Source organism: Gossypium hirsutum, chromosome A03, assembly GCF_007990345.1.
Source record: "Gossypium hirsutum isolate 1008001.06 chromosome A03, Gossypium_hirsutum_v2.1, whole genome shotgun sequence".
Lineage (NCBI taxonomy): Eukaryota > Viridiplantae > Streptophyta > Magnoliopsida > Malvales > Malvaceae > Gossypium > Gossypium hirsutum.
This window is the reverse complement of record NC_053426.1, coordinates 53139269-53161701: the sequence shown is the minus strand read 5'-3', so window position 1 is coordinate 53161701 and position 22433 is coordinate 53139269. Positions and strand designations below refer to the sequence as shown.

At 34.7% G+C, this 22433-nt stretch overlaps 2 non-coding genes across 2 annotated transcripts; one reads left to right on the top strand and one right to left on the bottom strand.

Moving 5' to 3' along the window:
* Positions 1-1954: 1954 nt before the first annotated feature.
* On the top strand, positions 1955-2061 carry LOC121225213 (small nucleolar RNA R71). Its single transcript, XR_005923131.1, has one exon. It is a non-coding gene; the product is annotated as a small nucleolar RNA R71 (small nucleolar RNA).
* A 19871-nt stretch (positions 2062-21932) lies between these two features.
* LOC121227220 (small nucleolar RNA R71) lies at positions 21933-22039 on the bottom strand. Its single transcript, XR_005924855.1, has one exon. It is a non-coding gene; the product is annotated as a small nucleolar RNA R71 (small nucleolar RNA).
* Between the last annotated feature and the right edge of the window lie 394 nt (positions 22040-22433).

Sequence of the window (22433 nt, the reverse complement as noted above, 5' to 3'; positions counted from 1 at the left end):
TTGCTCCTCTTGATCTTTTGTCAGTTCGGCTGAAATAATCATAGGAAAAGTAGAACAATTACCTAAATAAACGTATTTCAAATGGGAAGGAAGTACCTTTAGTTTGAGTGTAGGTGGTTCTTCGAGTGACAATTTGGGTTACACAAATTCTCTGACTTCCAACTCCAACGGTTCAAATCGTGTGGATTGAATAAAATTCCTCAGGTTGGCTTCCATCACAACCATGTTTTCTTCACCTTCTTCATCCTCTAAAGGGTCAAACCCTAAGGCTTTCTCCAATGGATCTTATTCAAGATGGCTTTCCATAGAAGTCAAGGTTTCTATTTCTTCCATAAATGAGCACTCTTCTGTCGGATCGGGAAATTTCATCACTTTAAGAACATTAAAAGTTACCTGATCATCTTGAACTCATAAGGTGAGTTTGCCTTTCTGCACATCAATTAACGTTTTTCTCGTGGCTAGGAAAGGTCTCCCAAGGATAATTGGCACTTCTTTATCTGCTTCAAAATCTAGAATAATGAAATCAATAGGAAAAATAAATTTATCGACTCTTACCAAAACATCCTCGATCTTTCCTTCGGGGTATGCTAAAGATCTATCCGCTAGCTGGAGCGTCACAGTTATAGGTATTACTTCTACTATCCTTAGCATCTTGAAAATAGACTTAGGCATCAAGCTGATACTTGCTCCTAAGTCACACAAAGCTTTACCACAATAAGATTCACCAATGTTACAGGGTATCATAAAGCTTCCTGGATCCTTCAATTTCGGTGGCAGCTTGTTCTATAGGAATGCACTGCACTCCTTTGTCAGAGCGACAGTCTCAGACTCACTCAGTCGTTTCTTCTTGGATAGTACATCCTTCATAAACTTCACATAATTCGGCATTTGTTCTAAAGCTTGTTCGGCATTTGTTGCTGCAATCTTTGTGGATATGGAGGTGATGGAACTTTCAGTTGAATCGAACAACTCTTCTGAGTAGGTAAATCTGCATCCAAAGAAGATGTTAAAGTATCTGAATTCACTAAGTTAGGATTTACCTTGTCAGTCTTTGCAGATTCTGACTCTTTTGGTGTAGGGACTTCAACAGCTAGTTGACTTTCCCCATTTTCAACAGGCTCGTCCTCAACATCAATCAATTAGGGTTCCATAATTTTACCACTTCGCAATGCCACAGCCTTGATATGTTCTTTACCCATATTTCTTAGATTCTCAGTATCGCTTGGCAAGGTTCCTTGTGGTTTATTACGAAGCTCCGTAGCTAACTGACCCATTTGGTTTTCCAAATTTTTCAGTGTTGCTGTTTGACTCTAGATCAAAGCATCATTCTTTGCCATGTATACTTCTAACAAGTTCCCTAAACTATTTGATGATTCAGCTTGAGGTGGTTTTAGAGCTTGCTGATTAAACCCCTGAGATTGGTTGGGTTTATGCTGCATAAAGTTATTGTTTGGTCCGTTTCCTTTGGTTGCTCCAAGAAAAATTGGGGTGCTTACGCCATGAAAGATTATAGAAATTGGATTGGGGTCCTTGTCCACTTCTATTTTGATGTTGGTTCCCCACATAGTATACTGACTCGGAATTCAATGGGCAATTCTCGAAAGAATGACCTTCCCCACAGTACACACAGGAAACTACTTCAAACGGACTTGGTGGCTGAGTTGCAAAATTATTAGCACCATTAGCGGTAAACTGCTTTAACATAAAGGAAATAGACGATACCTGAGCTGATAACGAAGTGAGAGTATCAACTTTATGAAGTTCGGCTACACGTCTTACTGAAGCTGTTCGATTTGTTGGCCATTTAGAGTTGTTGCTCGCGATCCTCTCGATGATCTCATAAGCCTCATTATAAGACTTAGATCAAATTGCACCATTTGTAGAAGCATCTACCATCAATCTTGTATGTGCATTGAGACCATTATAGAATGTCTCTAAATAGATACAATGAGGAATCCCATGATGAGGACACTTACGAAGTAACTCCTTGAATCGCTCCCAAGCCTCATACAAAGTCTCATCATCCAATTGTTGGAAAGTTGTGATCTTGTTCCTCAACTTAGCATTTTTGCTAGGCAGAAAATACTTCACCAAAAATATCTTTACTAATTCTTGCCATGTAGATATAGAACTTGGTGGCAACGAATTGAGCCATGCTCGTGCTCGATCTCACAATGAGTACGGAAACAACTTTAACCTCAGTGCGTCTTCAGTCACACCGGCTATCTTGAATGAGTCACTCACCTCCATACACAATCGAAGATGGAGATGTGGATCTTCTGTGGGCATGCCACTAAATTGGCCTACTGTTTGTAGCATTTGAAACATCACTGGTTTCAATTAGAATTGGGTTGCATCAATATCTAGCCTTCTAATTCCTAGATTTAACTCATTGAAAAGTGGCACAGCATATTGTTTGATGCATCGATCCCTATCATCGGCAATGAGGATAGGATTTCGTACATGTTCAGCTTTATTACCTTGGTCTTGATTTTGATATGCAAGGTCCATCTCGTTCTGTCTCTAAGCTATTCGTTCACGTCTTCTTTGTCTAAAAGTTCGCTTAATTTTAGGGTCTACTAGGAGTAAATTGATAATCCGATCTATGCTCATAAACACTTGGAAAGAAAATTACGAAATTAAAATGAATAAGTTAGTATTGTTAGAAATAACCAAATTGCAAATAAATAATTTCACAAAAAATGACTATGGCAACAGTTGACAATCCTCGGCAATGGCGCCAAAAACTTGTAACACTCAGGTTTGTGCAAGTGTACACAGTCGTTATCAAGTAATAAGTAAGTATCGAGTTATCGTCTCCGCAAGGATTGTATTTGTGCTAAGTCACTTAATTTGTAAAAGTGTATTAACAATTTGATAAATAAAAACAATATAATTGAGAAGTGATGAAAAATTAAGTATATGAAACTCAATGCAATGATCCCCAATGCAATTTATCTTAAGTATGCAAACTATATAAATGAGATAGATTTTAGCAGAATTAACACAATAAGCAACAATCATAACATAAATAAGCTAGGAAAATTACTTTAATTAAACTCAAATTATTATTAACATGCTTATCAATATTTGGAAAAACATTCCATGGCAACTCGATCTTTCATGAGTTTGGAAACCACGTTAGGTCCTTTCGAAATCTTGTACTTAGTAAATAAGCATTTTACTAATCCTTATTTACTAAGGGTTTCTTAGTATTCGTGCGAGGTAACAGGGACGTGTTAGGTTTGAAATATTTTAATCACACAAATATAAAAACTATGCAGATAACAGAGCCTGGTTAGGGATGTTATGCAACCTGCAATTTAATCGGGTTAGGATCTAAATTGATCATGCACATTTCAATTATGCGTCCATAAGCCGTCGTCTGGTTAGGATCGCTCAGCTAATTCAGATGCATTTCAATCACGTATGAACAAAATACAGACTTGATTTTAATTGAACACATGATCGATTGAGGCACAAATATTATAAGCATGAATCAAATAATTATTATTAAATCAAAGCAATCATCTTAGCTTAAAAAAAATTAAGCTATCATTGTTGTAAACAAGAGCAAAGAAAACATAGCAAACATTCTTGAATTAAATTAAAGTAAGAAAGATTAAACCCAATTCAGAGTGGCTGTCACCCAAGACTTTGACTGATGTGGGCTCATTCGTTCCTTCGCTTTGCTCCTTTGCTGATGGCTCTCCGAGGTGGCCAATCAAGGGTTCTTTAAGAGGCTAATTTGCTCAAAATATTTATGCAAAGATGATGATAGGCGTGACGGCTAAGAAAGCTAAGAGAATTGAGAGAGGAGAGAATGATGAATGAGTGAGGGATGAATGAGGGATGAGGGATGATTGAAAAAGTGAGAAAGGGGCTCTTATTTATAGGTGAGGCATGGGAGCTAGTTTGCTAAAAATAGGAGTGTCCATCTTTCAAAACTCCTTCCAAGGGTGGCTAGCCATGAATTGAGGGAATGTGGCTGATTTTGCTTGATTCTTGGTCAATTTGAATGCCACAACAACTCAGGACTAAGACTCGGTCACTAGCAAATCTTCAGGTAAATCTCTAATTTATGAACCTCCATGTTCAGCCGAATTTTGGGTTGACTTGGCCCTCCATTTGGATGGTTTTGTAATCAAATTAAAGCTCTCAGACCTGTCCAAAAATAAATCAATAAGTTAGAGGACCAAAGAATTAAATTTTACCAACTTAATTAAATTAATTAAAACCCAAATTATTAATGAAATATTTTATAATGAATTATTAAATATAATTTTATATTTTATTATTTAATTTAATCATGCATGGCCCACTTTATGTCATAAAAATATAATATACTCAATTTAATATAAAATAAGCCATTTTCTGCATGAAAACTCTATAATAAAGCATAAAATCATATTTTAATAATTTCTATGTCTTGTTTTAATATTTTCACATATTTCATTAATTTATTAAACAATTACTTGGTTTTAACAACAAATTCAAGTAAAAAGGTGATAATTTATATAGGAAAAATCCTATATATTTTTTAGTTTATAGCTTTCCTCTTCTCTTTGGCCAATTCTTCGACCTTACATGCTCTCTCAATAAGTACTACAAATTCTCTTAACTCCGAAATGCCAACCAACAACCCGGTGTCTTCGTTCGAACCATTTTCAAACCTCTTGCACATAGTGGCTTCGGTAGATACGTACTCCCTAGCATATTTGCTGAGTCTCACGAACTCACGCTCATACTCTGTCATTGTCATTCGACCTTCCTTCAATTCTAGAAATTCTTTCCCCCTATGGTCTATGAACCTCTGACTAATATACTTCTTTCGGAATTCCTCCTAGAAAAACTCCCATATAATCATTTCTCTTGGTACAATCGACATAAGGGTATTCCACTGTTGGTAGGTCGAGTCTCGTAGGAGCGACACGACACACTTCATGCACTCCTCAGGGGTGCAAGACAATTCATCAAAACCCTAATGGTATTTTCAAACTAGAACTCTGCTCTCTCTGGGACATCATCAATTTTAGCCCAAAATTCCTCGGCCTCGTGCTTACAAATTCTATCTACTGGAGGTTTTTCTCTCCTAACCATTTCTACTCCTTGGGGAAACATATGGGAAAGCTGAGGAATCAGAGCAGGTAGGGGAGGCGGAGTGTTCGGATTTGCATGAACAAACTCCGAGTACCAAGCATCCATCATATGGAGGTAGGCTTCTTTAGCCCCTCCTCTCTGACTCAATGTCACGGGCCCATTTTCAACTGGTACGGTCCCTTCAGCGGGAGCCGGCGTATTACTTTTTACATCATCCACCATAGCTCAGTCAGGATCCATTTACTATATGAAAACACAATTTAAATTTGTCAGGAGTTGCCACACTATCACAATATATTTTTAGCATATATAGCTAAACTCGTACTCATGCTAGGTTAGCCCAAGAATCGACTAAACCATAGCTTTGATACCACTAAATGTAACACCCCTTACCCAAGTTTAACGCCGAAACAGGATACGAGGTGTTACCATACTTAAACACATGCTTACAAACATTTCCATGCCATAAATTTTCGTCTAAAGTAAATCTTTTTGAAAACTGAACATAAAGTCCCTAATATGAGCTCATGAGGCCCAAAACACGCTTCAAAAAAAGATTCGGGACTTAACTAAGTACTTTAGAAATCTTTTAAAAATTTCAAGGTAAACAGGGCATACGCCTGTTTGTCGTCTTAACATGATCGTGCTGAAAGCCCGTGTAGCTCACACGACCTGGGCATATCTGGACACACCCATGTCCATAACCCTTGTGGATTTATTTTTTTGATTCAAACCAATAGGGATTTTCACACAGCCTGGCACACGCCCGTGTCCATGGCCCGTGTCCCTCACATGGCAATGACACGCCCTTGTCTCAGCCCGTGTACAAAAACCTTGACATTCTGTTTCTGACATCATTAACCAATTAAGGGCACATGGCCAAGGCACACGCCCGTGTGTTAGGCCGTGTGCTCCACACAGCTGAGACATACGGCCGTGTCTCTGTTCGTATGTTTACTACCATGCATACTGACTTGTAAAATTGAGGTGCAGAGGACACATGGCCAGACTACACGCTAGTAGGGCAGACCGTGTGCCACACACGGTCTAGACATACGCCCGTGTGGAAAAAAACAAGGCTATTTACCAAGCCTTTTTGCCACCCTTACTTGCACCAAGCTACACAACATCAACCAAAACCATTCCATGTAACACCCCTAACCCGTATCCGTCGCCAGAAAGGGGTTACGAGGCATTAGCGGACGAGACACAAATTTTGAACATTTACATATACACATATGTTATATTCACATAACTAAAACATAAATCCGTTTAAACATTAAATACATAATCTAAATCATAAAACAATTATCAATGAAAACCCAAAGTCATATATAATCTATTTTCAAATACATACAAAATTCATGTATTATTATCATTAAAGAAACCTAATACCTCAAGGAATTTAGTATTTAATAACTCATTTATAAACATGTGCTTAATAACCAAGCATATCATATAACCAAAGTTTATTTAATATTAACATATGCGACATTGGATTTTAAAAATATAATCAATATACATTTGTATATTATACCATATTATCAAACAAAATGAACCATTTTTAGTAAAAATATAAACAAAGTACATTTATTTTGCATGCTTATGAACATTCGCATATCAAATAAAAATAAGACATATTATACAACTTATTAATTATCCATATAAGAGTCATTATCAAACATCAACAAAGGTCAAATATAATTGTCATTATTACCAAGTTATGTGTATTGCACTATAGCAACATTAACATTTTTGAATACAAATACAAATCAAAGAACATCTAAATCGCATGCTAATTTTTCATACCAAAATACATATATTCAACCAATCAATTAGCCATATATATTCTGTCATCAAGTTTAAACCTCAATAGATCATACTATTATCACAACAAAATTTCAACTATGTATATCATTTCGTAGTTAATTAACTAGATACATATACTTGCTCAAATGATCGACTCATCATCCATAGAACATAGTCATATTTTGCTATCACAGACCGTACCAAAAAGGCCAATGACACAAGCAATAATATATTCATAATATAACTTATATAAACTTGCCACAATCAAAACCACATCCATCACTACATTAACATCACACAAACCGATTCATAAGTATCTACAAATGCAAACTATGCCATCAATCAAACTTACCAATATAAGCTAATTATTAACCTGATTATATATTATAATTACCACTTCTCATTGTCGAATCACTTAACTAAACATCACAAACATATTTACCAAGAATATACTTACCAAAATATGCTTATCCCATGTCAAATTACTAAATCATCAATTAACCTAATAATCAAGCCAAACCATATAGCCAAATACCAACTCACATAGCAAAACCTTAACAAAGAATATCAATCAAGTTCACATATATTTATCTATGTATAAACCATAACCGAATCATCAAAACCACAACCAAACATAACCATAATTTGACCAAAACATAAAATCCAAACTTAAAAAAATAATAAGCCATTTTCGCATGGCTGATATTTACATAACCCAAAATCAAGTATAAACATAAGCTAGCCTATACATGCCATAGGTTTAAGTTCAACTTTATAAAAATACCGAAACAGTTGATAGTGTGATAAACTTCGTTGATGATCCTCGAGATCGTAACTAGTCTCCAAAATCTATAAAACAAAGATAAACATAAACGCACAGCTTAGTAAGTCATAAGAAAATAAATATCTCAATGACAATATCAACTCAATTTAACTAAATCAATTTATGCTTTCATAGTCACATTTAATTTCAAATACACAATTTCGTATATAACATATACTTCCATATATAATTTTATTTTGGCTGAATATACATGTATCTATTATCAAAGTATTATTCAATTTCTAAACCATAGTACCATTATATAACCAAATATACACACTCACAAGCATAGAGTATAAATCAAACTTTAATATCTCATACTTATACATATCATGTGGCCAAATATACTTCACAAATACACATATATATTTACATTAGCATAATGTATAATTTGCATCATATTTCAAACAACCAACTTACCTTATTTTCAAATAAGTAATCAACTATTTCATACCTGATCACTTAGCTCGTTTTACAGATTCGATCACTACTTATCATTGCCCGTTGAACCATTAGAGATTGAATAAGATACTCGGATAATCACACATATCGTACGATGCCAATGTCCCAAACTTGGTCTTACATGTAATCACATATCGATGCCACTATCCTAGACAGGATCTTACTCGCACACATAAATCAGAATCACATATCGATGCCAACGTATTAAACGTGGTCTTACTTGCACACACATATCAGAATCACATATTGATGCCAACGTATTAAACGTGGACTTACTCGCACATATGTATTGATTTCGTGGTCTTACTCGCACATCACATATCAAAATCCTATGTCATGACATATATATCCCATCTATTCCTAAGGCTCATACGGGGCTTTCAGAAGTTGTAACTTGATCGAATTGAACTCGTAACCATTGCTCTCAAACATATATCATTTCGGCACATTCTCAAAACAATTATAAAAATTAAATTCAGCATTTTTAATATACATATATTGAAATTTACAACATCTATTTGCCTATAAACTTACCTCGGACAACAGAAATCGGAACAGAACGATTGTTCGACAACTTTGGTTTTTCCTCGATCCAAGTCCGATTTCTTTGGTTATTGATCTAAACATATTCAAATTAAACTCATTCAAACATAATTTCATTCAATTTAGTCCAAAAACACATAAATTGGTAAATTACCATTTTACCCCTAACATTTTACACTTTTTACAATTTAGTCTAAATTGCACAAAACACAAAACATGCAAAATTTGCACACACCATGCTTAGGCCGAATTCTGCCCATGTTTATACAAGTCCATAAATTTCATTTATTTCACATTTTAGTCCCTCAATTTATTAGTTTTTCAATTTAGCCCTAATTACTCAAAATCATCAAAAAACCTAATACAAAACATATTAATCCAAAACATATCTTTCATAATTCATCAACTAAAATCACAAAACTCAATTATTCATCAATGGCATAACTCAAAATATTCATCAAAATTAGAAATTCAAGCATGGGCTTTGTACAGTACACTGCAACGATCTCAAAAAAGTAAAAATTATCAAAAATTGAGCTAAATTACATACCTTAATTAAGCATGCATATAACCGAACCCTTAACTCTTTATTTCTTTTCTTTCTTACAACATTCAGCCATTTGAGAATATGAATGCATGGCTTTTATTTATTTTATGATTTATTATATCATATGTTATTACTTTAATTACTAATATAACCTTAATGAAATAATTACACAAACATTATATTAATGTCCTTAACCGTCCATCATTTATAATTATGGTCTAATTGCAACATAAATACTTCATATTATAAAGACAATAACAATTAGGCACTTTCACATTTAACTACCAATTTTTTCATTTTACGCGATTAAACCCTTTTATTAAATCAGGTATCCAAAAAATAAAATTAAAACACGAAAAATTAACACATATAAATTCACACATAATAAACATAGAAAATAATTTTTAAATATTTTTCTAACTTGGATTCATGGTCCCAAAACCACTATTCCGAATAGGGTCTAAATCGGGATGTTACAATCCAAGCATAACACATATAACCAAAACAACCACAACCATGAGAATTTTGCATCAAATGCATTTAATAGTAATCAATATTATCTAACATTAATGGCCTATACAAAATGAATACCACATCCATTATATGAGCCAACTCTTGTAGCCAAACTAACTATACATTAAACAAAAGATTCAAGTTCCTATACATGCCAAAACCAAAATATTAAACTAGCTATACCAAAGCTTCATGTGATAGTGTGATTGTGCCTCCAACGTCCCTTGATCCCCGATACTAGCTTGGCGGCACTATAAGAAAATGGAAAGGGAATAGAGTAAGCACAAAGCTTAGTAAGTTGCATATAAATAAGTAACAACATCAACCATGCATATTGTAAATCAACACAACATTCTTGAGTGAACAAAGGTAAATTTCACTACATGCTTATATATCGCAAGTATAAGCCAAAGATTACATTATCGCCGCTAAATCATTTCATCGCTAGAACTTACTCATGTCATTCTTACCATGAAGGCAACATAATCTCATGAGTTTTGAATAAGAACCTGTATCACTCACAACATGATTATATCATTCCATATCATTGTTATAAGTTTTAAAATAACCCGTGAAACCATTTGGAATACTAAAGGATATTTGACAAGCTTTACACAAGAGGGTGAACTGCTGATGCCATGTTCCAAACATGGTCTTCCACTAGCTCTCGTCTCAATGCCGATGCCATGTCCTAGACATGGTCTTACACTAGCGCACATATTAATACCGATGCCATGTCCTAGACATGGTCTTACACTAGCTTTCGTCTCAATGCCGATGTCATGTCCCAGACATGATCTTACACTAGCACACATATTAATGCCGTTGCCATGTCCCAAACATGGTCTTACACTAGCTCTCATAATGTGGCCGATGCCATGTCCCAGACATAGTCTTACACTGCACACATATCACCCAAATGTCATGGCATGAATATCCAATCTATTCCTGGGCTTAACCGAGAATTTACCACATTAATTTCATCATGCATTATTAATAATCATATTCTACCATATTATGCAAAATTGATCATTTAACACATAATAGCGATAAAGTTGATTTATGGACATACAACTTACCTCGGTATACAAAAAGTGGGTGACTAGTTGGATTTAATCTATTTGTTTGGCCTTCCTCTTGTCTAGGTCCGGATTTCGTATTTCTTGATCTAAAATGATAAAAATTCACTAATTTAATCATCATATTAATCAAAGCATTTCATAATTCATATTTTGGAAAAATGACCATTTTTCCCCTAGACTTTCACAAAATTACTATTTTACCCCTAGGCTTGTAAATCGATCTTTATCGAATTTTCTCACTACCCAAGCCTAGCCAAATTCTTTTTATACAAGAAGTAGCCCACAATTCCCATTATTTCACACATTTACCACATAATTTATAACTTATGCAAAATGGTCCTTAATTTGGGTTTCCATAAAAACTACTTCTCAAAAGTTGTTTTTTTAACAAACAAGATTCATTTTATTCCATAAAAATTCAGCAAACAACATGAATACTCTCATGGAAAAACCCTAAACCCTCAATCATTTTGCAAAAAGTTCCCTCATTAGTTAGCTTATACTACAAGGGTCCCAAAAGTATAAAAATTATCAAGAAAAGTCATCAAAATCACTTACTTATGAGAGAACTTAATGGCTGAAAATTTCAAGCTTTCAATACCCCTTCCTTGCTGAAAATATCGATGGAGAAGAGAAGAAGAGAAAAAAGATGATAGCTTTTTCCTTATTTTATTTTATTCTAGTCAAATTGGTCACCAAATTTTACCTAATTTTGACCTTTTTGATTTTCTTGTCCCTATGGCCGGTCATGCCATTAATAAAGGCCTATTTGCTCTTTAAAGACCCTTAATTTTGGTTCTCTAGCTATATCAAACCTTTAGCCAATGAAATAAAACTTTTGTCCCTTATGCAATTTAGTCCTTTTTCGTAATTGAGCATGCAATCGCTAAAATTATTTCACCAAAATTTTCATGTACTCATATAAACATGCTATAACACATAAAATAATATAAAATATTTTTTTTGACCTCGGGTTAGTGGTTCTGAGACCATTGTTTCGACTAAGCCTAAAATCTGGTTGTTACAACAGGGGTATGAGTTATATATATTATTTGAATTCATGGTGTGGAAAGTATATGAATATGGGAATTTGGTTTTTATTAAGCCCATACATGTTTCTTGATGTTTACATGAGATAGTATGACTTAGAAACGAACTATTACATGTATGTACATGAAGTACATGGAAATGACATTACCTGATATAATGATGCATGAATTGGTTGTTACATGAAAGTGGATCATGCTTGATGACTTTGCTCATCCATGATTAAGGACTATTACATGTGATTACTTGGCTAACATGATAAAGATATGTGTTTAGGGCTTGTGATAAAATTGGTTGATAGTGCCTTGCATGTTTATTTTGAACATAAATATATAGTAAGTTATTTACCATGTTATACGAACTTACTAAGCATTTCATGCTCATTCTGTTTTATTTTCCCTTGTTCTATAGTAATCCGAAAGCTCGTCAAATTGAAAGCATTTGTGGAGATCACTCACACTATCCATCGGCCCATCTTAATATAAATGGTAAATCAATTATGGTTATAATGACATGTATAGGTTAATTAGCCAATGTTGGCATGTAAATGATTGGGTTATAACTAGCCATTAGAATGGCTTGTGATGAACATGTTTTGATATTTATAAATGAGGCTATAACATGTTTGGTGTGTGCTTTAATGCTTAATTGATAGAAATCATGTTGGCATATTGAAAATTTATTTTAACATATTTGATAAAATATGCATATAGGTGAATTAGTTAAGTTAAGTAAATTTTTATATTTAATTACATGATGGTAAAGTGTCATTTGAGGTTTTTAAGAGCACATTAGTTGTAACAACCCGATTTTGGGCCTAATCGGAATAGTGGTTTCAGGACCACAAATTTGACGAAGATAAATTTATTTTTATTATATTTTTATGGTCTATGATTTCACAGAATGATTTTGTGAAAATTTCGTTTGAAAATTTTGATGTTTGGGCACTCAATTTAGTCAAAAGGACTAAATTATAAAAAGTGCAAAACTTGAGTTCTAGAAGCTAGAGGTGTCTAATTACAATGAAATTTTAAATTGGAGGTAATTAAATGGTAATTATACCATTGGTTAATTTGTTGGACAAAAATGGACATGAAATAGGTGAAATAGATTACTTTTAAGTTGGGCGCATTTTGGTCATTTAGTAATTAAAATGGATTAAAAGTAAAATTAAAAGGCAATTTTTGTCCATCTTCAACTCCATGGTCGAATTTCACAAGGGGAAACCATGGCTAGTTTTTTCAAGCTTCCAAGCTCGATTGTAAGTCCGTTCTAGCCCCGTTTTTAATGATTTTCATGTTTTTTGAAATTCTTGTAACAAGATCTATCTATTTCTACCACTAATTTGAGATATATTTAAAGTATAAGGTTTTGAACCATGATGAATATGTGTGTATTTTTGTGTTTAATGGTAGAAAATGCATGTTTATTGTTAGAGAAACGACTTTTACTAAGTGATTTTCGGTGAAAATGCCTAAAAGGACTAATTTGTAAAAGTTATAAAATATGTCATAAAAGTGTGATTTAATGAAAAATGTGGACTGATATATGTATAAAAGAGATTCGGCTAGGCTTTGGAATCGAATAAATTGAATAAATTGAATAAATTTTATTTTCGAGCTTAGGACAAAAATGTAAATATGTCAAACTTTAGGCGCAAAAATGTAATTTTGACATAATATGATTTTTGGGTCACATTGAATAATGTGGCTAATAAGTGAGCTAAATTTGATATTATAGATCAATAAAAATGAGATTCAGGCCTAGAATGAGGGAGAAACAAGTATTTGATGGTTAAGTCCTTTTCACCATTTTTGGTATCGAGGTAAGTTTGTATGTGAATAATGCAATGCTATATTTATGTTTTAAATTGCTTTAATATTATATATTTTATATGATTGATATTATGAGCAAGTTCGATAAAGCCAAGATAACGAAGAAGTCCCCGTTGAACCTTAGGAATAGATAGGATACAAATGTCATGACATTAGGGTTATGTGTGATTTCATGTAAGACCATACCTAGGATATGGCATCGATATGTTATTTTGTGTAAGACCATGTCTAGGGACATGGCTTTGATATGAGACATCGTGTAAGACCATAGCTGGGCTATCGGCATCAATATGTGATCCCATGTAAGCCCATATCTAGGATATGGCATTGGCATCTTACTCTGTGTGTGAGGTTTCCCGGGTATCCTTTAGTATTCCAAGTGGTTCAATGGGTAATTCAAAGATTATGTCAAACATGTAAAAAGATATGACTGTGTTACGAGTTTGTACAGGTATGTACGTAAAGTTTATAAGCATTGGCTTCATGATATTATGAGTTCATGATCATTATGAAAGTGACCTTAAGTTAATCTTATGAATAACTATTTATGTTGATGATATGTAAATTCATGGTAAATTCAGTTGAGAATCATGTGTTAGGCTTTTGAGCCATATCAAATTGAGAGATAAGATGTTTAGTTCACTTGATTTGTGATTCATTGGATATGTGTAAAAAATGAAAGATTTGAATAATTGTCTATTAAAATGGTTATGAAAGTATGTGAAGTTAAGAGTTTAAATCATTGAAAGATGTTAAGCTTTGGGCTTGAAAATATGAGTACGCATAATTAATGTGCATTTTACTATGAGGCTTGAAATGATTTGTTAATGACTATTATGGTATGTTATAATGGGGAGGTTACGATATGCCTATGAAGATTTAATGACGTTTATGTTGTACTATGTTATGTTTGTTGTATGAAAAATGTATGACTATTGTTGCTTATTATTTGCATATGAACTTACTAAGCTTTGTAGCTTACTCTCCTTCCTTTCCTATATCTTATAAGGTTGTATGCTAGCTCGAGTTGGAGATCGTCGGAGATGCTATCACACTATCAATCTATCATGTTGGGTAAATGAATGCAAACCCTTGAGTCTATGGCATGTATAGAGACTTCGTCATTTTTGTGTATGTGTCATTATGATATGGCCAAATGTATTGGATTGTAATGATTAAGGATTTGATTTGGTATCTAGCCACATAAATTGGCTTATATTGGCTAATGAGTTGCAAGCATATTAATTACTCATATGCCTATGCCAATGTCATTGTGTGATATGGGTATAATGGTATGCTAATGAAATTTGTAACACCCTGAATTTGGGCTTAGAAGTTTTGGGCCTTGAGCATGGGAGCGGTTGAAGGCAGCTTATAATATTTTGTTGTGCATGTAAATTTCGTTAATGAAGGCTTGTTTTAGTGGTTAAGTGTACTGAGAAGTGTTGGAGAAGTCCTGGGTTCAAATCTAGACTCTAGCAAAAATTTTGGTTTAAGGTGAATCAAACCCTGGGTGTAGTGGTAGGCCTTAAGAATATTGGTGGGGAAATTGTGCTAAAACAAGCCTTGTGGTCTAGTGGCAAAGTAGCGCCACATAAGAGGCAGGAAGGTGGCGTCACAGTGTTGGCAAGGAGGTTCAGGGTTCGAAACTCATGGCAATCAAAGAGCATTTATTTTGCTAACAAGGGGCGGCAAGAGTTGGTGTTCAATTTAAACTCTGATGATGGAGGGATCCCAAATCGAGAAGCTAACATAAGAGTGGATGCGAAGCTGGCTTTAAATAGAGAGAACCATGAGGAGAGTAAAGGTACCTTTCTTGGCTGATCCCTTTCGCTTTATGGTGTGCTTGTTTCGGTTGGGCGTCGGCTAAGAATGCTCGGAGCACGAATTAACTCCAGTCTCCTATCAGGTGTGTATTTCTCACTACTCTAGCTGTAGGATGGCTACTTCGGGCCGCGATGAGCCGAAAAGGGCCACGTGGGCCCAATAGGCCTACGGGCCCAATTAGATAAGTTTTTTGATTGTATAGTAAATATTGGACTAGGCTAGGTGAATCTCATATCTGTGGCTAGATTTGGGCTAAAAGGGCCACACGAGTGTGTGGGCCCATTTGGGCCGAGAAGGGTTTAGGCCCATTCGTATTGTTATCCCTATTTAGAATACTTTAGTTTACCAAATTACTAAAATACCCACAGTTGTAAAATTACCAAAGTACCCCCAGTTTATAAAATTACCCAAATATCCTCGATTTGTAAAATTACCGAAATACCCTCAGTTTGCAAAATTACTGAAATACCCTCAACTTGTAAAATTATCAAAGTACCCTCGAATTACAAAATTACTATTTTACCCTCGATTTACAGAATTATTATTTTACCCTCGATTTATAAAAATTACTATTTTACCCTTGATTGACAGAATTACTGTTTTACCCTCGATTTACAGAATTACTATTTTACCCTCGATTTACAGAATTACTGTTTTACCCTCGATTGATAGAATTATTGTTTTACCCTCGATTGATAGAATTACTGTTTTACTCTCGATTTATAAAATTACTATTTTACCCTTGATTTACAGAATTATCGTTTTACCCTCGATTTATAAAATTACCATTTTACCCTTAGGGTGTTAAATGATTGTTTTGCCCTTGTGGGCAAGTGACTAACTTGGACTGTGTGGTTGACGGATTTGATTGTGAATATATGTTGGTGATATGAATGACTTGACTGTGACTGTTTGATTCAAATGTGTGCATGATATTTTGATTCTGTATGTTGTATGTCATGACATGTATATCTGTTGCATGGGATACGGGTTATATTGATAGAGGAAGCGTTCTGGCAGCCTCGCTGCAATCTGGTGGCCTCGCCACATATATCTGTTCTGGTGACTTCGTCAAATATCTGGCAGCCTCGCTGCAATCTGGTGGCTTCGCCACATATATATATATCTGTTCTGGTGGCCTAGCCACAATATCTGTATCTGGTGACTTTGTCACAATATTTGGCAGCCTCGCTGTAATTTCTGTGGTGTGTAGCGGTTGGGTGGGTTGAGTAGTCTCCCTACATGGTGTAAGGTTGGTACGGGGGTGTATACGGCTGGATTGGGTTGGGATTGCATTCACATTCTGATTTTGATTCTGTTACCTGATACTGATTCTGATTCTGATTCTGTCACCTGATTCTGATTCTGATTCTCATTTTGATTCTAGTTCTGATAATGTTTCTTATTCTGTAATGGGCTAAGGCTCATCTGGTACTGTCTGTTATAATGGGCTAAGGCCCAATTGATACTAAAACTGTAAGTAAGGTTGGGGCCAGACTTCTAATTTTTTTATATGACTGACTGTTCCTTTTTATAGTAGGGGATTTCACACTGAGTTTTCGTAAACTCACCCCGTTTATTAACCTTTCAGGTAATTTCCAGCCTTAGACGGATCGGAGCTGCGAGGGGCTCGGAGGAAGCCACACACGCTGTTTATTTTATAGTTTTGATTATTACTTTTAAATGTTTTATGCGGGTTGTAGTAAAGCCGTTGTAATTTTCTGGATTTCAAATTTGGAATTTTATTTATTGTTCTTATAATTGCTAGTATTAGAACACGGTTTTCCAAAGCAACTACTGTTGTTCAAAACATCACGTATCCGCAATTGTTTTTAAATTAAGCTTTCGCAACTACCAAGATTTTTACAAAGTTGTTAAGAATGTTATTTAGCTGAGGTTTTCTAACAAGGTTTAAAAAGGGTATAAGTTTTTAATTATTAAGAAGGGCTTTTAATGGAAACATGGTTTTCGAAATATACTTCAATGTGACATGCCAGATTCGAGCCAAACTTAACATCTGGGCCGGGTTTGGGGTGTTACAAAATTAGACTAGATGATACATGTGGGAAGTTGTTATGTTGAAAGTGATGGGGTATGTGTGGACTTGATAAAGTATGATGTTATGAGCATGTATATGAAGGTAAGGAAATGATATGTTTAAGTCTTTATTATTGATGTATATGTTAAATTGGCCAATGAATGGCATGTAAATATTTGATAATGATTAGCTATTGGGATGGCTAGTTATGGATATGATTTGGTGTTTTGTATGTCTAATTGAAAGTTAATACAAAGAAATCATGGAAGAGTAAAATTAGTATTAAAACAGTTTTGGACAGCAGCAGTGTATAACTTTGAAAAATCATAAAAATTTTTGCAAATCAAATTAGAGGTTGAATAAAATATTAAATTAAATCCTATTGAGTCTAGTTTTACATAGAAGAAATGGTGTAAGCAAAAGAATTTCATTTTATGAGATATTTGAATTTTTGTGAGACAAGGTTAGAATGATTTTGGATTCTCCTGTTCTAAATTTGGAAAATCATTAAAAATTTTATAAAAAATACTTGGGGGTTAAAATTTATATTTTTAAATTCTTAATGAGTCTATTTTCAAGAGAAACAAACAGAAACATCATCCAAATCTTGTACTAAGAGATAATTAATTTTTAGTGAAGAAAGGTCAAAACTGTTAAAAAGCAGAAAAGGGATGAATTTGAAGAATTAACTGTACTTTTTGGCTAAACCATAAATTCTAAAAATTTTATGGCAGGAAGATATTTAAGTCTAGTTTTGGAAAAATCAAGCAGATCTTAATTTAGAATTCTGTAGCTCAAGATATAAATAAGTTAGTGACTATGACTCAAGTGGACAGTTTTGTTTTGAACAGTAAATAATTGTTTTGATATGTTTAAGCCTTGATTATGGTTGTGTTGGTAGCTTAATTGTGCCATGTTAAGCGCGATTGAAAGTGTGTATGTGAGTGTGCAAATGAGGGTGGCAAATGGCTTGGTAAATAGCCATTTTCTTGGCCAAACGGGTAGAGATACGGCCGTGTGTCTCAGCCGTATGAAGGACACGGCCTCGGGACACGGGCGTGTGACTTGGCCATGTGTTTGTGACATCATAAACAGAGAGTTACACGGGCTAAAGACACGGGCATGTGGGACTGCACGGCCTACTACACGGGCGTGTCCCAAGCCACACGGTGTGTCCCAAGCCACACAGGTGTGTGACCCCTATTTTGATGAAATTTTTTTTGAGTTTTCCAAAATTTCCAATTTAGTCCTGAACCACTTCCAATGCATGTTTTGGGCCTCGTGGGCTCGTATAAGGGACAATATGCATGCGTATGAATGGTTTTAAATTGAATGAAATTTTATGGCCCGATTTTGTATGATTGGTTATGTTTAAGTCCGGTAATGCCTCGCACCCTGTCCCTACGTCGGACACGGGTAAGGGGTGTTACATTAGTTGTATGTGATGATATGTCATGCAACAGACTTGATTTTGACTTGAATTAATTGTTTTAAAATGGCTTGTAAATATGTTTAATTATTGGTGTAAGAAGAAGTCCAATTGGGTGAGAAATATGGCTTGGAAAATAACTTATTTTTGTCCACATGGGTAGAGATATGGGCATGTGTCTCAGCGTGTGTGACACACGGCGCAGAATATGGGTGTGTGATCTGGTCATGTGTCTCATGCATATTTAAAATGTCAAAACAAAATGCTCAGAATTGATCACATGGCCTAGCACATGGGCATGTCGATTGGCTATGTAACCCTTGCACCCATACACGACCTAGCACACGAATGTGTGGATTGGTCATGCAACCCAAGTCAGAGAGTTACATGATTTGAGACACGGGCGTGTCCCTATCCGTGTTAGCAACATGGCCTGACCACATAAGCGTGTGACCCCTACATCTACGAAAAATTTTGAGAGTTTGCGAAAAAAATTTTGAGTACTCGATTTAGTCTTGACTCATTTCTAATGTATGTTTTGGACCTCGAGGGCTCATATAAAAGACTTTATAATTGATTTCAAACATGAATACTGTATGGTGTAGAATATCTGTTTATTTAATATGTAAATTCTTGTAATGCTCTGTAACCTTATCCTTACGACGGTTTCGAGTTAGTGGTGTAACAATAAAGTAGGAAAACCATCCTCTCTAGACGCATTGGTTGGGCCTATATCTTTTAGCTCCACTGATAACTCTTGAAAAGAGTTATCTTTTGAGCCTTTAAGCTTGATTAAATGCCTGCACTTAAGTAGATATATTTTCATTTTTAGGTTATTTTTAGAACATTGCATAATAATGCTTGGATTGTACCTTAAATGTTATTTCATTTTACTTTTACTGTTGGGAAGAAGGGAATTAGTTGTTGTATGTAGCAGGTGCAGGAAGGATGAAAAAGCAGGAAGAGAATGAAGGAAGTGAGATATTGCCATGGCAAAAGGTTGGATGGATTACCAAAACAAATGCCAAGCAATTTCAGATAAATGCTGATGCAACATTCATCCTTGTCACTCTCAGCCAGCTGGACGTATACTAGATAAATCCACTTGAAAAAGAAGGAGAAAAGTGTGTGCTGAGAGAAGAGACCTACCCTATAAAAGAGGAAAGAGAAAATAATATAAGGAGGGATTTTTACAGGAGGATTTTGGAGGGGGTTTTAGGAGAGTAATTTTTGCTCTGAAATACTCATGTGAAAAATTCCATAGAATAGCTTAAGAGAAAAAAGTAGAAACGCAAGAAAAGGGACAAGCAATCAGCCTTAGGCTCTGCACGATTCAGCAACGACGAAGTGAAAGTTGGAGTGGAAAAAGCTTCTTGCAGTTCTACCTTCATTCTATTAATTGATTTTTGTGATTTCTAAACTGTTAATGATGATGTTGAATGTTATTTTGATTTTGGATTTTAAATCCCAACCCATGAGCTAATTTCATTTGGGTTGGAATTACTGGATCTATCTTGATACTTTTAATGATCATGGTGATATTTTGAGTAGATCTACTATTTTATTCGGTTTGGATTATTTTAAATATATGCATGGAAGCCCTAGAAATAGATGAATGCAGGGTATATCCTTAGACTTGATTTAATTTTGAAATGGTTAAATAAGTTGGATCATAATCGAATGATACGAGTGAGTACTCGGGTGAATACTCGTAGCACTTTAGACATAGAGTTGTGATCTGTACAGAGGTAGGAAGAACATTGTTAGGTATTGTTCTTAAGACTTGTAGACATACAAAGACTTAGAATGATAGCTTAAATTTTAGCTCTCAAAAGAAGCAGAATGCAGTAGTTATACTCTGAGCAATAATTTTGGTCAAGATTTTGCCATGACATTATTATGTTATTAAGATATAATCCAAGTAATTCCAACCTTCCCATTCAACAGCATCAATCCTCTCAACTTTGTCTCGAAGAATTGCCACAACATTTTATTCTTTATTTGATTTTTTTTAATTTCATACATTAATACCTCACTTCAAGTCATTATTCTGTTTACTTTGCCACAAGCCTAATTAGTATAGTTTATAGCAAGCACTCTACCATATTTTTACCTAGTCTGATCCCTGTGAAGATGATCTTACTTATCACTTTATTACTTGATTTGACGTGTATACTTGCACATTCACATTACGTATTAACACGTGACAAGTTTTGGCCGTCGTTGTCGGGGATCGGTAAACTGGTGAATTTTGGTTTGTTATTATCGATTAATATTGTTAGTTTTGGCTTACTTAGTTTTTTTCTTTTTCAGGTTTATTGCTAGTTTATAAGTGGAGGTATTCCTGAAAATGAAGAGTATTATTTTGATCCTAAAATTGAGAGAACCTTGAGGAGAAGGAGAAATGAATTATGAGAGATGGCGAGGATTGGAAATGATCCAGACAGAGAAGATTCACTACATCTGAATGGTAGGGACACTGGCATTCCTTGTGTGATAGATGATAGAGACAGACCCATTAGAGAACATTTAGTGCCTATCTTGGATGATTTGAATCCAAGGATTTTCAGGCCACAGATTCAAGCTCAGCATTTTGAGTTGAAACAGTGATGTTTCAAATGCTACAAATAGTAGGGCAATTTAGTGGATTACCTATTGAGGATTCACGACTGCATTTAAGACTATTTTTGGAGGTCTGTGATTCATTCAGGCAGCAGGGTGTTCCTGAAGATGCCACGAGACTCAAGTTATTTTCTTATTCATTGCGAGATCGTGCCAGAGCATGGTTAATTGCTTTTTCGTCAAGAACAGTGGCATCTTGGAATGAACTTTGTCAAATATTTTTTTTTGCAATAAAACCCTCCAAACATGAATGCCAAATTAAGGAACAATATTACATCTTTTTGACAATTTGAAGATGAGACATTGAATGAAGCTTGGGAGTGATTCAAGGAATTGATTAGAAAATGCCTGATGCATGGTTTCCAACATTAGACGCAAATGGAAATGTTTTACAATGGACTGAATGCACATACATGAATGGTAGTTGATGCATCTGCCAATGGAACTTTGCTAGATAAATCATATAATGAAGCATATGAAATTTTGGAAAGGATAGCTAACAACGATTATCAATATTCAACTACAGGAGTGGAGACTGGTAGAAGAGTTGCTGGAGCTATGGAGCTTGTTGCAATCACTTCATTAACTAATCAGTTATCATCCCTAACTAATATGATTAAAACATTGAAGAGTATAATGCAGGATATGAAAGGAGTGGAATTAACATGTTGTAACAACCCATTTTCGGTGAAGTCGAAACAGTGGTTTCGGGATCACAAATTCGAGCCAAAAAATAAAAATTTATTTTACCTTTAT